General features: G+C 47.6%; 1 protein-coding gene across 2 annotated transcripts in view; it reads right to left on the bottom strand.

Annotated features, from left to right (window-relative positions):
• Positions 1-18,021, bottom strand: part of LOC136490679 (uncharacterized) — a 29,911-nt gene that overhangs the window by 1,788 nt on the left and 10,102 nt on the right. The window contains exon 5 of one of the 2 annotated variants that reach the window (XR_010767838.1): positions 349-542. The exons of the other annotated variant lie outside the window; for it this stretch is intronic. The gene's annotated coding sequence lies outside the window, so the exon portion shown is untranslated. The remainder of the gene's footprint in view (positions 1-348; positions 543-18,021) is intronic. 2 annotated transcript variants of the gene reach the window in all.

Raw genomic sequence — 18,021 nt, 5'->3', positions numbered from 1 at the left:
TTTAGATGGTTTAGAGAAATTCTGGAGGAATTTGTGAGAGAAAAATACTGTTTCGAATAAAAAAAGAAGCAGATCAAACCAGATTTAAGGGTACACGAATGGGGCATAAATACAATTTTCCTCTTAAATGGTTTCCCCACGCGGCCCCACCCCACGGCCCCACCCACCGATAAAAAAAGTAGCTGGCAGTAACTTGCAAGACCCGATAAAAAAAACTTGCAAGACTGTAGTACCATATGGGCTTTACGTAGTAGCAACACTAGCAGCTGCCGTAATCAATACTCTCGTGTTAGCAATATCTCGCGTTTTTTCTTCGCTGAGAAAAATAGATTGCGTAACTAAACTGACCTTCTCGATTAGGGCCTCGGCTTTATCGGCATCTTCCTGGATCGCATCCGTGACCGTCTTAATCCTCGAGGCTGCTTCCTTGAGATTTTCGTTGCCGGGGAATGCGTCGGCGACCTCGCCGGCGACCTTCTTCGTCGCCTCCGCCACCGTGTCGATCACCTCGATTGCCACCTCTGCCGTCTTCTCTATCTTATCTGTTACCGCAAAAAAGTTGCAGTTGCAATCAAAATATGCATGCTAGCAGTAGCGGATCGAAGGTGGTCGGCGGCGTGTATCTTCAACTTCACGATGGGATGATGGGCGAGTACATCACTGTACCGGTGAACACCTCACTGAAAGGGTGGAATGCCAGATGGTTCTACATGAAGCAGAGCCATCCCGTCATCCGCTGTGACGTCGACCACATTCCGGAGAACCAGAGAATTGGTCGGAAAAACCGAGCAGTGCCGACATGGAGCAGGTGAGGGAGCTCCTCGACCTGATAAAGGGTGTGAAAAATTAACGACGGACTGGTGGCGGCGAGCTTCATAGTGCGCCGCGTCCGGCCCTGCAAGGAGAGGGCCCACGCGGGCTATGACTTTAAGGGTGACAACGATGGTACCCGGGAGAGCACGGGAAGACTGACGAAGGATGAAGTGTTAGAGTGGACCGCAGAGCTGTTCACTCCAAATGCCTCGTCCAACGTATCAAAGCAGACGAGGGCCTTCAACTGTATAAATCCATCTCCTCAGGTAAACATCCCAATTGTTTTGTTCTTGATGCTTGTTATCCTTTACTGTTGCCGAGCAGTGAACTGATGCACTTATGGAAAGCTCCATTCGCAGGAACGAGCGGTGTACTTCTCGTACGTGTCGAGGGGCGACTGGCCGCAGGCGGTAGACGCCCGACCACCAGTTCAGCCTAAGGAGGGTGCTGTCAGCGCATCGTCGGAATTCAGAGGCGCCGACGCTAGTTGGACGGAGTGCACTCCCCCAGTGTCGGAGAAAGTCCGGGGGAAGAGGGCAGCGACAGATGAGCCGGCCTAGAAGAAGAGGAAGACGGCGGGTGCCGTTCCCCGCAAGCCGGGCAGCATCTCGTTTGGCGGTGACCAGACCACTCGGACGCGGAGTGTGGTAATGTCCGAGTGGTCGGATGACGACGAAGCTCCAGTAGCTCCTCCTCCAAGCACTGAAGCGCCTCCGCGCAGCACGCGCGTGGAGGAGCAACCGAAGGGAGGGGAGGGAGTCCCCAAGCAGCCGGCGAAGGGAGTCCCCGAGCAGCAGGCAGAGGAGAGGCCGACGGCGGAGACCGCGAGACCTCCATCCCAGGGTGCGGGAGTTGACCTTAGGGCTGCATCTAGGGACTCGGGTAGGCAGCGCTGGTTCAGAAAAGTATACCGGCAAGCCGACACATAAGTATCCTTGTCTTAGAGTTAATTTGATGTCGGATCCTTATCATGGTAGCGATTGACGAGCCAATCTGATGCAGAGCAAGGCACACGGAGGAGTTGAACCCATCCGTCTAGACCGACGAGCAGCCGAGGGCTAGTCCCAGCGCGGAGGCGACGCCGACAGATCCCGTCCCGGAGTCCCCGGGTGCTCGGTAGCCTGCGGAGGAGTCAAGCACTCCTGCTGGTGGACTTGGGGGCGGTGAATGGTTGGCGCCAACAGTGGATGAATCGGCGGCGGTGCTCGGGGCAACGGCGGTAGCCACCAGGTCTTCAGAGGCAACAACTGGAGTTATCGACGCCGCGCCGGAGTCTAGAGCGGAGGAGCCTATGGTGTCAGGGAAGCAGACGACGCTCCCTGAAGTGTCGGAGGGCATGGTCGAACATGCTGTCCGGCCACCGAGCCCCCAGGTGGTGCCTCCAGCTACGGAGGAGGACGAAGTAGAAGAGATTGAGCATGAGGAATCACGACCTCAAGCTGTCCGAATCCTCCATAAGCGAGGCAACGAGGTGATGGTTTTTGAAGAGGAGGACACCACCAAGGAGCTTAGGAGATTGGAGTCCACTCTTGCCACAGTGATGAAGCAAATCAAGGTCAGTACTGTGTTTGCAATTCTTGTCTTTGATGTTGGAGATCGGAGTTCTTCATAGTCTTGGTGCGTTTGCAGGGGATAGCTCGGACTGCCGAGCAACGATGCCAGTTGATCAAGAGGATGGAGCCCCTTGCCGAAGAAAATGAAAAGCTGAAGGAGGCGATGAAACTCATGGAGAAAAACGTCCAGAGGGCCCAACGCGAGCGGGATCTTGCTAAATCCAACATGCGGGATCTGGAATGCCAGAACGACATCCTATCCGAGCAGCTAGCGACGGCATCCGAGCAGTTGCGGGGCAAGTATGAGCATTTGGCCACTGTCTCGGAGCGGTTGACGAGTGTGTCCGAGCAGTTGGAGCGGAAGTCTGAGCAGCTCCAAAATGTCTCCGAGCAGAGAAAAGGTATGGCATATCGGCAATTTTCCTTTGTATTGCTGAACAGTTATATTGTTGCTGACGACTGTTGTGCTTGTAGAGGGAGATGCGGAGCTCGGCCAACTGCGCCAAACCGTCGGGCAACTCCAAGAGGAGAAGGCGAAGGAGTCAGGGGAGCGAAGAAGCTGGCCGAGGAGCTGAAAGGTGAGCACTTCGTGGCCGAAGTTATTGCTGGAGTAATTTCTTTGCTTGATGGACCCTTGTAATGCTTGCAGACTATCGTCAAAGGGTCAAGGCACAGTTGGATGTGCTGGAGCAGGAGGCCAAAACCTAGCGGAGCAAGCTCGACGCCATAGTTGCCAGAGTCAAGCCTGTGCTCGACTACGTCGACCTGGAGGTGGCTCCTCAGCCCGACGGTAGGCCGCGTGTCTAGAGACTTTCATTGACCGGTGCAAGGCAGCATGGGAGAACTTCAAGAGCTTCAACCGCGACGCCACCATCACCATCATTACAGACACCCTAGCGGTGGTTCGGTCCCACTACCCAGCCATTGCCCTTCAAGCGATAAGGGCCGGATTCACTAGAGGGACGGAGGCAACGGAGCATCAACAGCTGGAAGATGAGGTGGAAGACGCAACGAAGAAACTGGCCGGTGACGTTGACCTGTTCGGTGAGATGGACGGTGATGGCGAAGCCCAATGATCTGCTCGGAGAATATTCTATAATAACTAGAGAGAGTAGTTAGAGCGCGCAAGAGCACAGACAAACATTTACATATATGTATAAATGTTGTTAAATGTTATGTGCATGTTTATGCAATTTGCTAGTATTGCGGTGAAAAAATCATTGTAGTGTTAACCCTAACGCAATTATCCATAGTATAAGTAGTGTCCGAGCAGTTAGCTCGTTACTGAACTCTTGGCCTTGTCTTGCCCATAGTCCATAACGTCAAGCGCAGAGCCCGTGCACGTGTAGGAGGAACAGGCGTGACCAAAGAACCGTAGCCGATCACCTATAACGTAGAGCGTAGAGCCCGTAGCACGTGTAGGGAGAGATTGGAGACTAGGTCTTCTCCATAGAGAACAGAGCAGACCGTGTGCTGCTTGGCAGTTGGCGAATTAACTTAGAGATATACATAGTATAAGTGGCGTCCGAGCAGTTAGTTTTTTTTACTGAGCTCTTGGCCTTGGCTAACCCATAGTCCATAATGTCGAGCGCGGAGCCCATGCACATGTAGGAGGAACAGGCGTGACTAAGGAACCGTAGTCGACCACCCATAACGTAGAGCGTGGAGCCCGTAGCACGTGTAGGAAGAGATCGGAGACTGGGTCTTCTCCATATAGCACAGAACAAAATGTGTGTTGCTCGGTGGTCGGCAAAATATCTTGGAGATATGGAGAAACATGGCGAAGCGTTTATGGAGATCTCGTATTGGAGTTCGTTGAGTAGCTTAGAGCTGGCGACCACAAATGGAGATTAAACCGTAATAGAGAAATAATGGAGACAAATTATGGTGACCAAAACTTCATTCATTATGGAGTGGAGAATACATATCTGGAGCGTTTTAAGGATAGAAACGTATAAGGTGCTCAATGTGCCATGAATTGGGGACATCGAGTCTGTCCAAGTCGCATAGCCGGTAAGACCCTGGTCGGGTAACCTCTTTGACTACGTAGGGCCCTTCCCAAGGGGAGGAGACCTTGTGCATCCCATCGGTTTTCTATTTTCTGCGGAGAATGAGGTCACCGACAGCAAATGAACGACATTTGATGTTGCGGTTGTAGTATCTCCGTAAGCCTTCTAGGTATTTGGCTATGTGGACATAGGTGATCAGGTGTTCTTCCTCGGCCCTATCGATGTCCTCTATCCGAACAGCTGTGGCTTGCTCTTTATCATAATGTTCCACCCTAGGTGCTCGGAAGACAATGTCTGCTAGTAGTATGGATTCTGAGCCATAGACCAAGAAATATGGAGACACACCGGTGCTGCGACTAGCTTGAGTGCGCAGTCCCCAGACCATAGTTGGTAGCTCTTTTGAGCCATCTGCCCGGATGCTTTTCCTCTTCTGATATAGCCTCTTCTTGAGGGCATCAAGAATCATGCCGTTCACCCATTCGACCTAGTCATTGGCTCTAGGATGGGCAACAAAGACGTATTTGACAAAGATGCATCGATCTTCACAAAAGTCTTAAAAATGATGACCAGTGAATGTAGTTTCGAGGTCGGTGATAATGCTATTCGGGAGACTGAATCTGTGGATGATATCTTTGAATAGCTCGACTGCCTTCTTTGCAGTAGCTGAAACAAGCGGTTTGTATTCGATCCACTTGGAGAACTTGTTGATGGCAACATACACGTATTGAAAACCACCTAGCGCTAACTTGAAAGACCTGATCATGTCTAGTCCCCAGCAAGCAAAAGGCTAGGAAGCTAGGATGGTTTGCAGTTCTTGTGCCGGCACGTGGATTTGCTTGGCGAAAAATTAGCATCCTTCACAACGTCGGACGAGATCTTCTGCATCGGAGATGGCTGTGGGCTAGTAAAAACCAGCTCGGAAAGCTTTGCTGGCCAGGTTTCTCGAGGCCACGTGGTTGTCGTAGGAACTAGAGTGAATTTCGAGAAGTAGTTTCACTCCCTCTTCTTAGGTGATGCATTTCTGCAGTATCCCTTCCTTGGTACTTTTCCTCATCAAGTTCGTGTCCACCAGCACGTAATGCTTATTTCGACGGATTAGGCATTCGGTTTTGGTCTTATCGATGGGTACTTTGGCACTGGTGAGGTGCTTGATGAACTGTTCCCTCCAAACGGTGGCCAACGAAGGTACTGTAAGTACCAGCTGCTCGGTGGGGGAAATTTCTTGAACTTCCTTCTCTTCCTTAATGGATGGCGTAAAGAGATCTTGAACAAAGACCCCAGGCGGAATCACAGCGTGAGAAGAGCCTATCTTAGATAGGTGGTCGGTGAGCTAATTTTGATCTTATACCACGTGGTGGTACTCGATGCCGTAGAATTTTCCTTCAAGTTTCCTGATTTCGGCGCAATATGCGTTCATCTTCTCACTGGAGCAGGACCAATTTTTGTTAAGCTGGTTGATGACCAGTGCGGAGTCTCCATATACCATGAGTCATTTGACGCCAAGCTCGATAGCTATATGGAGTCTGTGGAGACATGCTTTGTATTCGGCGGCATTGTTGGAGGCCAGAAAATATATTCGAAGAACGTATCGGAGCTTATCCTTGGTCGGCATAATGAACATAATGCCAGCACCAGCACCGTTGATGTTGAGGGCACTGTCAAAGTACATCACCCAGTGCTCGAGGCAAGTGGCGACGATAGGCTCTTGGATCTCGGTCCACTCTGCGACGAAATCGGCGAGCGCCTATGACTTGATGGTAGGTCTGCTTCTGAATTCGATGGAGTAAGTGCCGAGGTCGATAGCCCACTTGATGATGCGGCTATTAGCCTCTTTGTTGTGGAGAATGTCCCCCAGAGGGAACTTGGTGACCATGGCGATCTTGTAATACTCAAAGTAATGGCGGAGCTTGCCTGACATGATCAGAATAGCATATAACAGTTTCTGAACTTGAGGATAACGAGTTTTGGGCTTGTTAAGGACCTCACTAATGAAGTAGACCAGATGTTGCACCTTATAGGCGTGCCCAGCTTCCTCACGTTCGACGACAATAGCTGTGCTAACGACGCGAGAAGTGGCGGCGATGTAGATCAGTAGAGTTTCATCTAGTCGAGGTGCTATCTTGATTGGAGGCTTCATTAGAAACAACTTGAGCTGCTCAAAAGCTATATCTGCCTCATCCGACCAGGAGAAGCACTCAGAGGCCTTGAGGAGTTTAAAGAACTATAGTCCCTTTTCACCGAGGTGCAATATAAAGCGGCTTAGAGCAGCCATGCCGCCTGTAAGCTTCTGTATGTCCTTTACGTGGGTCGGACGTTTCATGCTGGTGATGGTAGAGACCTTATCAAGGTTGGGTTCGATGCCACGGGCGCTGATGATGTAGCCCAGCAGTATACTGGATGGAACTCTAAAGATGCACTTTGAAGGGTTAAACTTCCATCGGTACCTTTTTAGGTTGGCGAACGTTTCTTCGAGGTCGGCGATAAGATCATCGGCGGTCTTGGATTTGACGACCACATCGTCGATGTAATGATGTAGACTAGGCCCAATCTTCCGAAAGGTATGATAGCGTCGATTGGTGGAGACTCGATGTTCACGATCTAGGCTTCGAACCAAGACTGATTTGGACCTGCACAACCATTACACCACTGCTCCATTGGTTATCAACCACGCGAACGCGATTGACCTCGTTGAGAAGGCTTTTCTGCAAGCGAATCGAGAACACAAGCAAGAACGGGATGAACGCAATCTGAAATTGCAAATAAATATGAGGCTTATGAAAATAAGAAAGAGTTCAAGTCTTTATTCGAAAGGACTAATCGCCACAGGCGAACAAGATCAAGAACTAGGGCCCTGGTTCACAGTAAGCGGCCTTGGCGACGACAGTTGCAGCAAAATGACGTCGTTTCACGAGAAAATCAAGAACTAAATAAAACCCAAACCCTAAGGAGAGCGACAACTGGTATTTATAGAGTCTTGGGCGTCACCTGTAACACCCCAGGTGTTTGCCACCAGTTAAGCAATGGGTTGGAGCTAAAACATGGTATATTAAGTGATGATGAAGATGTCAAGGTCAAACCTATAGAAACGAGCCCCAACCTAAACTTGGATGTTGCACCTTTGCTTGCCTATAGACCCCTTTTCAAGATATATGCTTGGGTGGTGTGATTGGGATATCTTCACGTGTCTCACATCAATACCCATCTATATTGGGCACTCGAAAAGTTTCATGAAGTTTGGAATCAAAAAGTCACATGAAATGACGAGTTATGTCCTTGCTTGAATTAATTTATAAAGTGAATGGAATTCTCAGTCATCAACCAAATCTTGCAACCATGCCCAAATGACTCTAGATGAACTCTACAACAAAAGTCATGAAAGGTTCATGTTGGGCAAATGCCAAGAAAATGCTCCAATGAATCACAAAGGATAATTTAAGCTTTATTGTGGTCCTTCTTTGGTCAAAGTAGAACTATAGCTTCTACGCCTGTTTTGAAGTTGGACATTAAATAAAAGTTGAAGCTCATGTTAGGTAGAACAAATTTTGTTTAAGGATCAAGAGCTAATTTAGTGCCTAGCCGAGTCAAATGTCGCTCGCAAGATCGAATCCAGTGCTGTTTTCAGGGTTCGAAAATCGGCTAAGTCTGGAATGACTGAAATTCTCGATTCCGTTTCCATGTACCTGCCTTTGGTGATTTTTAGTTTGCAAATCATGTCGAACTTGGCCAAAATTATTTAAGCAAAGTTGTCATCCTCATATAGCTCTACGACACTGTGCAATTGGTTTGGTTTTTCATCACTTCGTTTATGAGTTAGAAGAGGGTGAAGAATGCAGTTTTAGTCTACTTAAAACTGAAACTCAGGATTCAGTTTGAGGTAGCCTACTTTGCAGCCTTTTATCTCTCAAAATAGGCCAAATCAATCCTAGGTCTCTTAATCAAAGTTGTTGTACTCATGTAGCTCTATCATACAGTCTAATTGGTTGATCAAATTACTAATCGTTTCGAGAGATATGGAGGGGAGAAAATTGAACTTCAGTCGTAAGTTTGAGGTGGTATTACATTTTTGAATCTTCAGAACAGTAGCAATGGCCGACCAGCCGCAGCGCTTCACCGCCGCGTGGCCCGACGCTCTCTCGCATGTCCACCACGTCGCCGCGCACGTCGATTTAGAGAGCCCGAGCGCTCACTCATCCCTCCTCACTCGCCTCCCCACTCCCTCTGCCACCCCAGCGCCTCTCTCCGCTCTCTAGTCCGAGCGGTCACCATGGACAGGGAGTGGAGCTCCATGGCCGACCACCAAGCAGCACCGTGCCGCCCCAACCAACCTTGTCCTCCTCTTCTTGGCCTCGCGCTGCTCCTCTGCGCCATCTCCTCGGTCGCGCAGTCGTCTGCAGGCTGATGCCTCTGGCACACCGGCCGCTGGGCCACTGCTGCTGCAGCCGGCCGCGGCATGGCCAGGCGTGGGCCACAGCTGGCCGCGGCTAGGCCGGCGGTCCCTTCCCGCTGCCCTAGGGTCGCTTCCCCGCCGGATTCCCGGAGCCCGGCCATGTCCTCGAGCCGATGCTCTGCTCTATCTCCGTGAGGTTGAAGAAGGAGGACTCACGTGTATTTAGAAGCTTTTTCTTGGGTCCAGTTGCGAAACATGTGACTCATATGAATAGTGCCGTAAGAACTGGTTTGTGATTATTTTGCAAGAACTTTGGAAATGCCTAGTAATTCATAAGAAATTTATAAAATAGTAAATGTGGACTTTTTGGAATCCTTGTGAAATTGTCTATGCAGTAGATCTATAAGATGTCATGTTTTAGTTAAAGTTTTAGCTGTAAAAATAGATTTATGCGTCTAGGTTTTTAATTCTAGTTGTATTTGTCTTTTTCATAACTAAAGATCTAGGGCTCCAAATGAAGTGAAATTTTTGTGGCATGCTACTAATGTGATAGTTGATGTGTGGTAAAAATTTCATGAGTATTGGATGAAGTATGAGTGAGTTATTGGTTTATCTTGCTCTCACATGATTTCTTGCTTTAGCAACTTGTCTTTTTCATAGAGGTTGCTATACATATTCAAATGGAGTGAAATTTGTACAGTATACTATTGAGAGGATATGTGAGCCACTGTAAGTTTTGTAGAATTTATTGTATACTTTTGGTATATGTTCATTAAGTCACCTTGTTATCTAAAATAAATTAAGAAATGCATTAAAAGAATTTATTTGGTCATGGACACTAGGTTTTCTGGTGTTCTTTAGTCATGTGTGACATGTTGGTAAAGTTGGTTTTGCCTAATTATGTGTTTGCAACATAAGTTAATATTTATTTTCTTGCAAATGTGGTCTTGGACAGATCTGGGAACCTAGCAAAGTTCTTTATGATAATGTGCTTTGTTGTGAAACTTGTTTATACAAAAGTTGTAGATAATTCATGTATCTAGCTGCTGTTAATATTTGGTGGTATTTGGCCTTGTGGTTTGTGAGTTATGCCTATTTAAAGTTGGGTTTCAGAAATGGCTGCTTTCTGTCAATTGTGGTCCAGATTCTGTAAATGGATATAATTGACTTAGTTAACTTGAGAATCATGATAAGATGATTAAAGATGAATTGTAGAAAATTCCATAAGCTTTCCAGATTGTCTTGTTGCATGTCTTTTGGATTAGTACAACTCTTGTTATGAGTAAAATTAGCTGCTGCTGTTGCAGCCTTGACTCTGTGATTTCTGTGAATAACTTGTTTGCTTGATATGAGTTTATGTGAGTGGCTTGCTCTCTATAGTTAGTGGTGTGAGGTTAGTTAAATAGCTATTGGTGTCTATGTCTTGCATAATCTTGTGTTTGTCTTGAATGTTTATGTGATGCATCTTGTGTTACAATTCATCACATTCATACACACGCATCTTGCATCTCATCTAGGTGCGCTAGATGAACCACGTGAAGAACATGATATTGGAGCCGAACCCGAAGACAGTGTTTGATGGATCTATCCCGAAGATGGAAGGACTAAGCCAGTGCTCGGACCTGAGATGTCACCAGGATGGTGCAAGCTAACTGAACTGACTTGTGTCGGATCCTAGGCAAGCCCCGGAGCATTCTAAGTCTCCTACTTTATAAAAGCAATTCTTTCTATATATATGAGTTTATCTATATTGTTGCATTAAGTTGTAGGAGTTGATTGAAACCATTGATGCATTTATTACTATCCATGACTACCTTACTACCTTGTTACCCTGTTAGGTCAGGATCGAATAACTGCTTAGCCTTGCTTAGACCGGTAGCGATCGGTGATATCCGGTCACCTACATTATAGGTGGTTACTGGAAGAATTTAGCTATGGAAAGAATGATATCCTGGAATTAATCATGTGTGATAGATAATTGGAGACCAGACAGAAAAAGTTGGAGGCAACCAGACAGGGTTCTGGGGTGCTGTTAGTTTCCGTCTGTGTCAATTAAGGACCAACCATTGTTGGCCCTCGAGTCATGTTGAACGCATGCCTTACATTTAGCTGGTCGGATAAAGTACCTTCCGACCGCGAAGCTGGGAGATTTTTCGGGCTGAGTAGATTGGTCGCAGCGCACTGTGCCAGAGCAGGTGTGGTAGGACACGGGGGCGAGATGATAAGACCAAAGTGCAGTCGGTCGGCCCCTGGGTACATGTGGTTCCTGGCAAACTCGAGATTCCTGGAAAGTTGACTCAGTGATCAATATCTCACTTTAGTGGGTGAGTGAGGTTTGTGTAAGGAATAAATCACCAGCTGGTTAGGAATCGATTCGAATCGCCATCGCTCCTGGATAGTGAGCACTTGACTCGAGTTACTGCATCGTAGTAATTATTATGGAACAATGACGGTTATCTGGATGGTATGGGATATGCTAAATCTAAATTGGTAACTGGATGTTATTGGTTAATCAAGTGATTGCTATAGTACAGGTGCTTACCTAGATGGATAGGTCATAATAAAGATGATGCAAAGTACTTAAAATGGTTTCCTCATGATAGCTTATGCTTTTCGCAAACAAGTCAGCTAGCCCACTAAAGAAAGCCATGCATAATCCTTGGTGTCGCTTTATTTTGGTTTAAGACGGGTAAGTCTGGCTGAGTACATTCGAGTACTCAGGGTTTATCCCACCTTATTATAGGTGATGTTCTCGACCTATTGATGATGGTGGCTAACCGCCGGTGGGCTCGGTGATTCTATACTTACTTCTCATATATATGCTTTTGTCGGATGATGTCACTATGCTAGCAATATATTTGGAACTTATATTAATGTAATCATTTGAAAGCTATGTTGTTTTCACTAAGCGGTTTTGAAACCCAAACTTGTACTATTATTTGCTAACCCATTTGTAATATTATTTCCGCTGCAACCCGATGTATGTGATGTGTATTTGCTTAATCACGCGATCTTGGTTGTGATGTTGATTTACCGAGGTCTTTCGGGACACTCGGCGGACTACCGGGTTTATATGAGTGAAAGTATCGGAGTGTCAACGTATTAGCGGGGACAACCATACTTGATCTTGTATAAATTGGGTGGTTCTGTCACATCACCCCCTAGACATGGCCCCTAATGGGCCCAAACACGATACACAGTCCAACGGACCAAAAGACAGTGTCGCAGCACCCTGACAGATTCTAGATGCTAACTTGTTTCGACGATTCCCGTTGATTTCGAAGGGCTTTCGATATGAAACCAATTGGGTTGGTTTCCTTATCCAATTAGCTTTCCATCCATATGTGGATCATCGAAAATGGAGTCTAGATGCGTCTTGGGTGACCAGTTTAAGGTAGACTGGTCCTAGAGCCCGAGCTAGACTCGAATTTGAGTTGGACTGGGCTTCCACCATGAAAAAGATGAATTGGATGCCCATGCTAGACCTCCTCCTCTCCTTGGCTTGTATGCAATGAAGTAGTGATGTCCTCATCATGTAAGCTTCGATGTTGCGGCCGATCTGTTGATCAATGCACATTTGGATGGCTCTTTGATAGGTCGCCCCGGTGTTCTTGAGTCCAAAGGACATGGTGGTATAGCAGTACACACCGAAAGGCATGATGAATGACATCTTGATCTGGTCATCTTCCTTCAGGGATATCTGATGATAGCCGGAGTAATAGTCGAGGAAGGAGAGTAGTTCGCAGCCGATGGTGGAGTCTACAACCTCATCTATTCGAGGCAGACCGAATGGGTCTTTAGGATAGTGTTTGTTAAGATCAGTGTAATCAACACACATTTTCTATTCTTTATTCTTTTTTTGAACTAGAACAGTGTTTGCTAACCACTCAGGATGATACACTTCTTTTATGAATCCAGCAGCTAGGAGCCGTTTTATTTCTACCCTAATAGCCTCCTTCTTGTCTGGTGTGAATCATCGGAGTTTTTGCTTGATCGATTTGGTGGTCGGTGAGACATTCAAGGAGTGCTCGATCTTCTCCCATGGTACCTCTAGCATGTCTGGAGGTTTCCAAGCAAACACGTCGGCGTTGGCACGTAGGAAGGAGACGAGCGCACTTTCCTATTTGGGATCAAGGTGAGCCCCAATCTTCATGGTCTTGGAGGGGTCATTGAGGCCAAGGCCGACCTCCTTGGTTTCCTTAGACTTGGTGGAGGAGTGAGGAGGCTCCAGCGATGGGATCTCCAGGTCATCGGCGGACACCGTCTTGGCGTTGATGACCACACTGGCCATCTGAATGGAGAGGTCGGTGGCTTTGGCGAGGACAAGACTCTCTGTCTCATATCATAGGCGTAGGCGATGGAGAGGTTGGCCCGTAGGGCCAGGACTCCTGCAGGCGAAGGCATCTTCAACACCAAATATACATAGTGTGGTACGGCCATGAACTTGGCCAGAGCTAAAGGACCAAGGATGGCGTGATAGGTGGTGTTGAAGTTGGTGACGTAGAAGTTGATGTGCTCGACGCGGTAGTTGCTTGCCATGCCGAACTGTACTGGTAGGGTGATCTCTCCAAGTGGTTTGGATGCCCTACCAGGTACCACACCCCAGAAGAAGGAGTTGGAGGGTGTGAGATCTTCTATCTTGAGCCCCAGCTCCTTTAGGGCTCTGGTGAATAGGAGGTTCAGAGCGCTCCGGCCATCGATGAGCACTTTCTAGACGGTTACATCTTGGACGAGGGGGAAACATCCTATGTAAGGAATATCCATCCACTGATCGGCCCTACTGAAGGTGATGGGGACCTCAGACCAGGGGCGATAGCTGGGGTTGGCAATGATGTCTTCCGTATTGATGGCGAGCACCCAGTGGGCGGTGAGCTTCCGCTCTCTTCTCCTCTTGGCGGAGGCGAGGCCCCCAAAGATGGTGGCGACCACCTTGTCATGATCCTAGAAGGCATTGTTGTTGCCCCTAGGTGGTCAGTGGCCTCCAGCTCCGTGATTGTTGTCGTCATCTGGCTTTTTAGCCTAGAACTCCTTAGCCAAGCCGAGACAGTCCTTCATCTTATGCTTGGTGTTATTGTGGAAAGGGCATGGGCTATCGAGGATCTTGTTGTACTACTTGTCATAGTTGCGCTTGGCGCGAGGTTCATCAATGGCGGCGATGATGTGGTCTGGTGGGCGGCGGCGATATTGACCAGACTTGGATCCTTCTGGCCGATCATGGCCACTATCCCGATGGTGACTGCAGTTGTCGTAGCGGTGGTCACTGTGGCGTCGGTCGTTGGGGCGATCATCGCTGTGGCGAGTTGGGCGATGAGGGCCCGCATCCTCATTGAAATGCACTTTGGCTTCTTCAGCGTCGATGTACTGGTTGGTGGTCGTAATCATCTCGCCAATCCGCCAATCCTCATGGGTGGCTTGCGGTTGAACTTGGAGCAGAGATCGTGGTGATGGAGTCCTCGGACGAAGGCGGCGATGACCTCAGCTTCCGTGATGTTAGGAATAGAATTCCTCATCTCGAAAAAGCATCGGATGTATCTACAGAGGAGCTCGGACGGCTTCTAATAGATGCGGTTTAGATCATGCTTGGTGCCCGACCAAGTACATGTAGCCATGTAGTTGTCGGTGAAGACATTCTTCAGCTCTTCCCAGGATCCGATGGAGTCCGGGGCAAGTCTTGTGAACTAGTTCATCGCGGTTGGCATGAGCATGATGGGAAGATAGTTTGCTATGACGCTGGTATCTCCTCCGGTGGCGCACACAGCGGTGGCGTAAGCCTATAGCCACTATGTGGGGTTCATCCTTCCCTCATAGGGCTCAACCCCAGTGATTTTGAAACCATGGGGCCACTGGAGTGTTTGAAGTGCCTTCGTAAATGCTGGGGGGCCCTTCGGGATTGTCGGCGCCATGGTCTGCAACGTTGCCGGTGTTGAGCGGCTCGAGAGCTAAGTTTGGGTTATTGAACTCTTGCTCGTACTCTTGACGGCAGCATACTTCTTCTTCATGGCGATCGAAGCGGTGCTTGTTGATACGTCATCGCGTGTCTCAGAGATTGTTGAGGTGGACTCGGACGTCCTAGTCGACCTCCTGGTCATGTTGGTGAGGGTGTTCAATGCGGTTGCCCCTAGCTCCCCCTAGAGGGGTTGCCTATCGTCGCGGTGCTGGTCGGCGAAACAACTTGGGCGGCGATCAGATCTCGACGAATCGAGCTTGTGGAGTATGAAGGTCTCTGATCCTGGCGGATCTCATTGACCTGACAGTGCTCCGCTTTAAGCATGGCGGTGACCTTAGTGACCTCCTGTGTCTACGGGAGCTGGGCGAGCTCGTTGGCGGCCACAGCCAAGTTGGCGCTTGGGGTTTTGTAGACATCGTGGCCGTCAACATGGACAAACTCATTGTTGAGGTTGTGTTGGAGTTGGCGTGGCCTTCCTTGTGAGTCGAGCTGAGCCTCAGCCATGGCAAGGGTAGCCTCGTTTGCTCGACGCTGCGCACGGTTGATGTTCCTGTTGATGCGGGCGGCGCGGTCCTCCTTGGTTTCCCCTTCCCGTAGGGGGCCATCGATGCTGACATTGAAGATTGCGCCTCCATGAAAGGGAGGGAAAGGAAGTTGTTCAGCGGTGGTTTCGACGACAGTCTCCGTAGAGCCCTAGGACTCAGAGTCTGGATTCTCCTCCAGGATAGTTTGGAGGGATGTTGCAGGGTGTCGACCGACGTGTAGCATGTTGATAGCCGACGGGAGCTGGTCGGTGATCTGGTCGGCGAGAGGATGGACATCTCCAACCTGGTCGGCGAATTTGCCCCTAGGGCATCTTGATAGGCGACGGCGACGTTGGTGAGCCCAAAGGGTAGGGCCATAACCCCTGGAATTTCCTGAGCAGCCACTGTTAGATCTAGATTGGAGGGTGGTCGATGCTGAACCAGAGTGGTCAGAGCTGATTCTGTGATGGAGAGGCAATTGGCGAGCTTCTGGCCGACCTTATCGATGGATGCGATCAAATCATCGTTGTTAATTCACCTCCTCTGGTAGCGGGGGAGCAGGCAGCGAGTTGTCGGCGAAGATGACCTCAGAAGCGGTTCTGAGATCGGATCTGCAGTCGCATGTGTTGGGGTGATCAGTGCAGAATCAATCTACACTAGCTCGATGAGCTCTCCGACTCCGTCAGCGTTGATGATCTATGAGATCGATCCGACCGTGAAGATTTGGTTGGCCTATGGGAGGGACTAAGAGCTTGCAAAACATAGCATCTTGTTCGACGTGGAAACAGCACGCACACCCCTACCTGGCGCACCAACTGTCGATAGAATATCATCGACAGTCCTCCGAGGGGTATCCCACGAAGGTAGATTGATCGGTAGAGATGCGTGTAATCGAGAATAAAAAGGCAACAGAGACACACGAGTTAGATAGGTTTAGGCCATCCGTATGGCATAATACCCTACTCTTGTGGTCTGGTGGATTGTATTGGCTATCGTATGATATTGCGTGAGTTTGGAGGGGGTCCCTGCCCACCTTATATAGTCCGGGGGCAGGGTTAAAAGTTGGTTAGATCTGGGAGATAACGGAAAAGTAATAACAGATTACAGGAATCATGGGATTATACGTATCCTAATAGATCTCGTGCTATCTTCAGGATATCTTTCCAGTGTCTTACGGGAGACGCCGAGTAGCGTCGTGCCCCGCAAGGCTTCATCTTGTGGGCTAGGCCACCCCTAGGGGCGCAGCCCTATAAGATGTCATGTTTTAGTTAAAGTTTTAGCTGTAAAAATAGATTTATGCGTCTAGGTTTTTAATTCTAGTTGTATTTGTCTTTTTCATAACTAAAGATCTAGGGCTCCAAATGAAGTGAAATTTTTGTGGCATGCTACTAATGTGATAGTTGATGTGTGGTAAAAATTTCATGAGTATTGGATGAAGTATGAGTGAGTTATTGGTTTATCTTGCTCTCACATGATTTCTTGCTTTAGCAACTTGTCTTTTTCATAGAGGTTGCTATACATATTCAAATGGAGTGAAATTTGTACAGTATACTATTGAGAGGATATGTGAGCCACTGTAAGTTTTGTAGAATTTATTGTATACTTTTGGTATATGTTCATTAAGTCACCTTGTTATCTAAAATAAATTAAGAAATGCATTAAAAGAATTTATTTGGTCATGGACACTAGGTTTTCTGGTGTTCTTTAGTCATGTGTGACATGTTGGTAAAGTTGGTTTTGCCTAATTATGTGTTTGCAACATAAGTTAATATTTATTTTCTTGCAAATGTGGTTTTGGACAGATCTGGGAACCTAGCAAAGTTCTTTATGATAATGTGCTTTGTTGTGAAACTTGTTTATACAAAAGTTGTAGATAATTCATGTATCTAGCTGCTGTTAAAATTTGGTGGTATTTGGCCTTGTGGTTTGTGAGTTATGCCTGTTTAAAGTTGGGTTTCAGAAATGGCTGCTTTCTGTCAATTGTGGTCCAGATTCTGTAAATGGATATAATTGACTTAGTTAACTTGAGAATCATGATAAGATGATTAAAGATGAATTGTAGAAAATTCCATAAGCTTTCCAGATTGTCTTGTTGCATGTCTTTTGGATTAGTACAACTCTTGTTATGAGTAAAATTAGCTGCTGCTGTTGCAGCCTTGACTCTGTGATTTCTGTGAATAACTTGTTTGCTTGATATGAGTTTATGTGAGTGGCTTGCTCTCTATAGTTAGTGGTGTGAGGTTAGTTAAATAGCTATTGGTGTCTATGTCTTGCATAATCTTGTGTTTGTCTTGAATGTTTATGTGATGCATCTTGTGTTACAATTCATCACATTCATACACACGCATCTTGCATCTCATCTAGGTGCGCTAGATGAACCACGTGAAGAACATGATGTTGGAGCCGAACCCGAAGACAGTGTTTGATGGATCTATCCTGAAGATGGAAGGACTAAGCCAGTGCTCGGACCTGAGATGTCACCAGGATGGTGCAAGCTAACTGAACTGACTTGTGTCGGATCCCAGGCAAACCCCGGAGCATTCTAAGTCTCCTACTTTATAAAAGCAATTCTTTCTATATATATGTGTTTATCTATATTGTTGCATTAAGTTGTAGGAGTTGATTGAAACCGTTGATGCATTTATTACTATCCTTGACTACCTTACTACCTTGTTACCCTGTTAGGTCAGGATCGAATAACTGCTTAGCCTTGCTTAGACCGGTAGCGATCGGTGATATCCGGTCACCTACATTATAGGTGGTTACTGGAAGAATTTAGCTATGGAAA

Source organism: Miscanthus floridulus, chromosome 11 (assembly GCF_019320115.1).
Source record: "Miscanthus floridulus cultivar M001 chromosome 11, ASM1932011v1, whole genome shotgun sequence".
NCBI lineage: Eukaryota > Viridiplantae > Streptophyta > Magnoliopsida > Poales > Poaceae > Miscanthus > Miscanthus floridulus.
The sequence above is the reverse complement of the archived record's forward strand: the minus strand, read 5'-3'. Positions and strand labels throughout refer to the sequence as shown.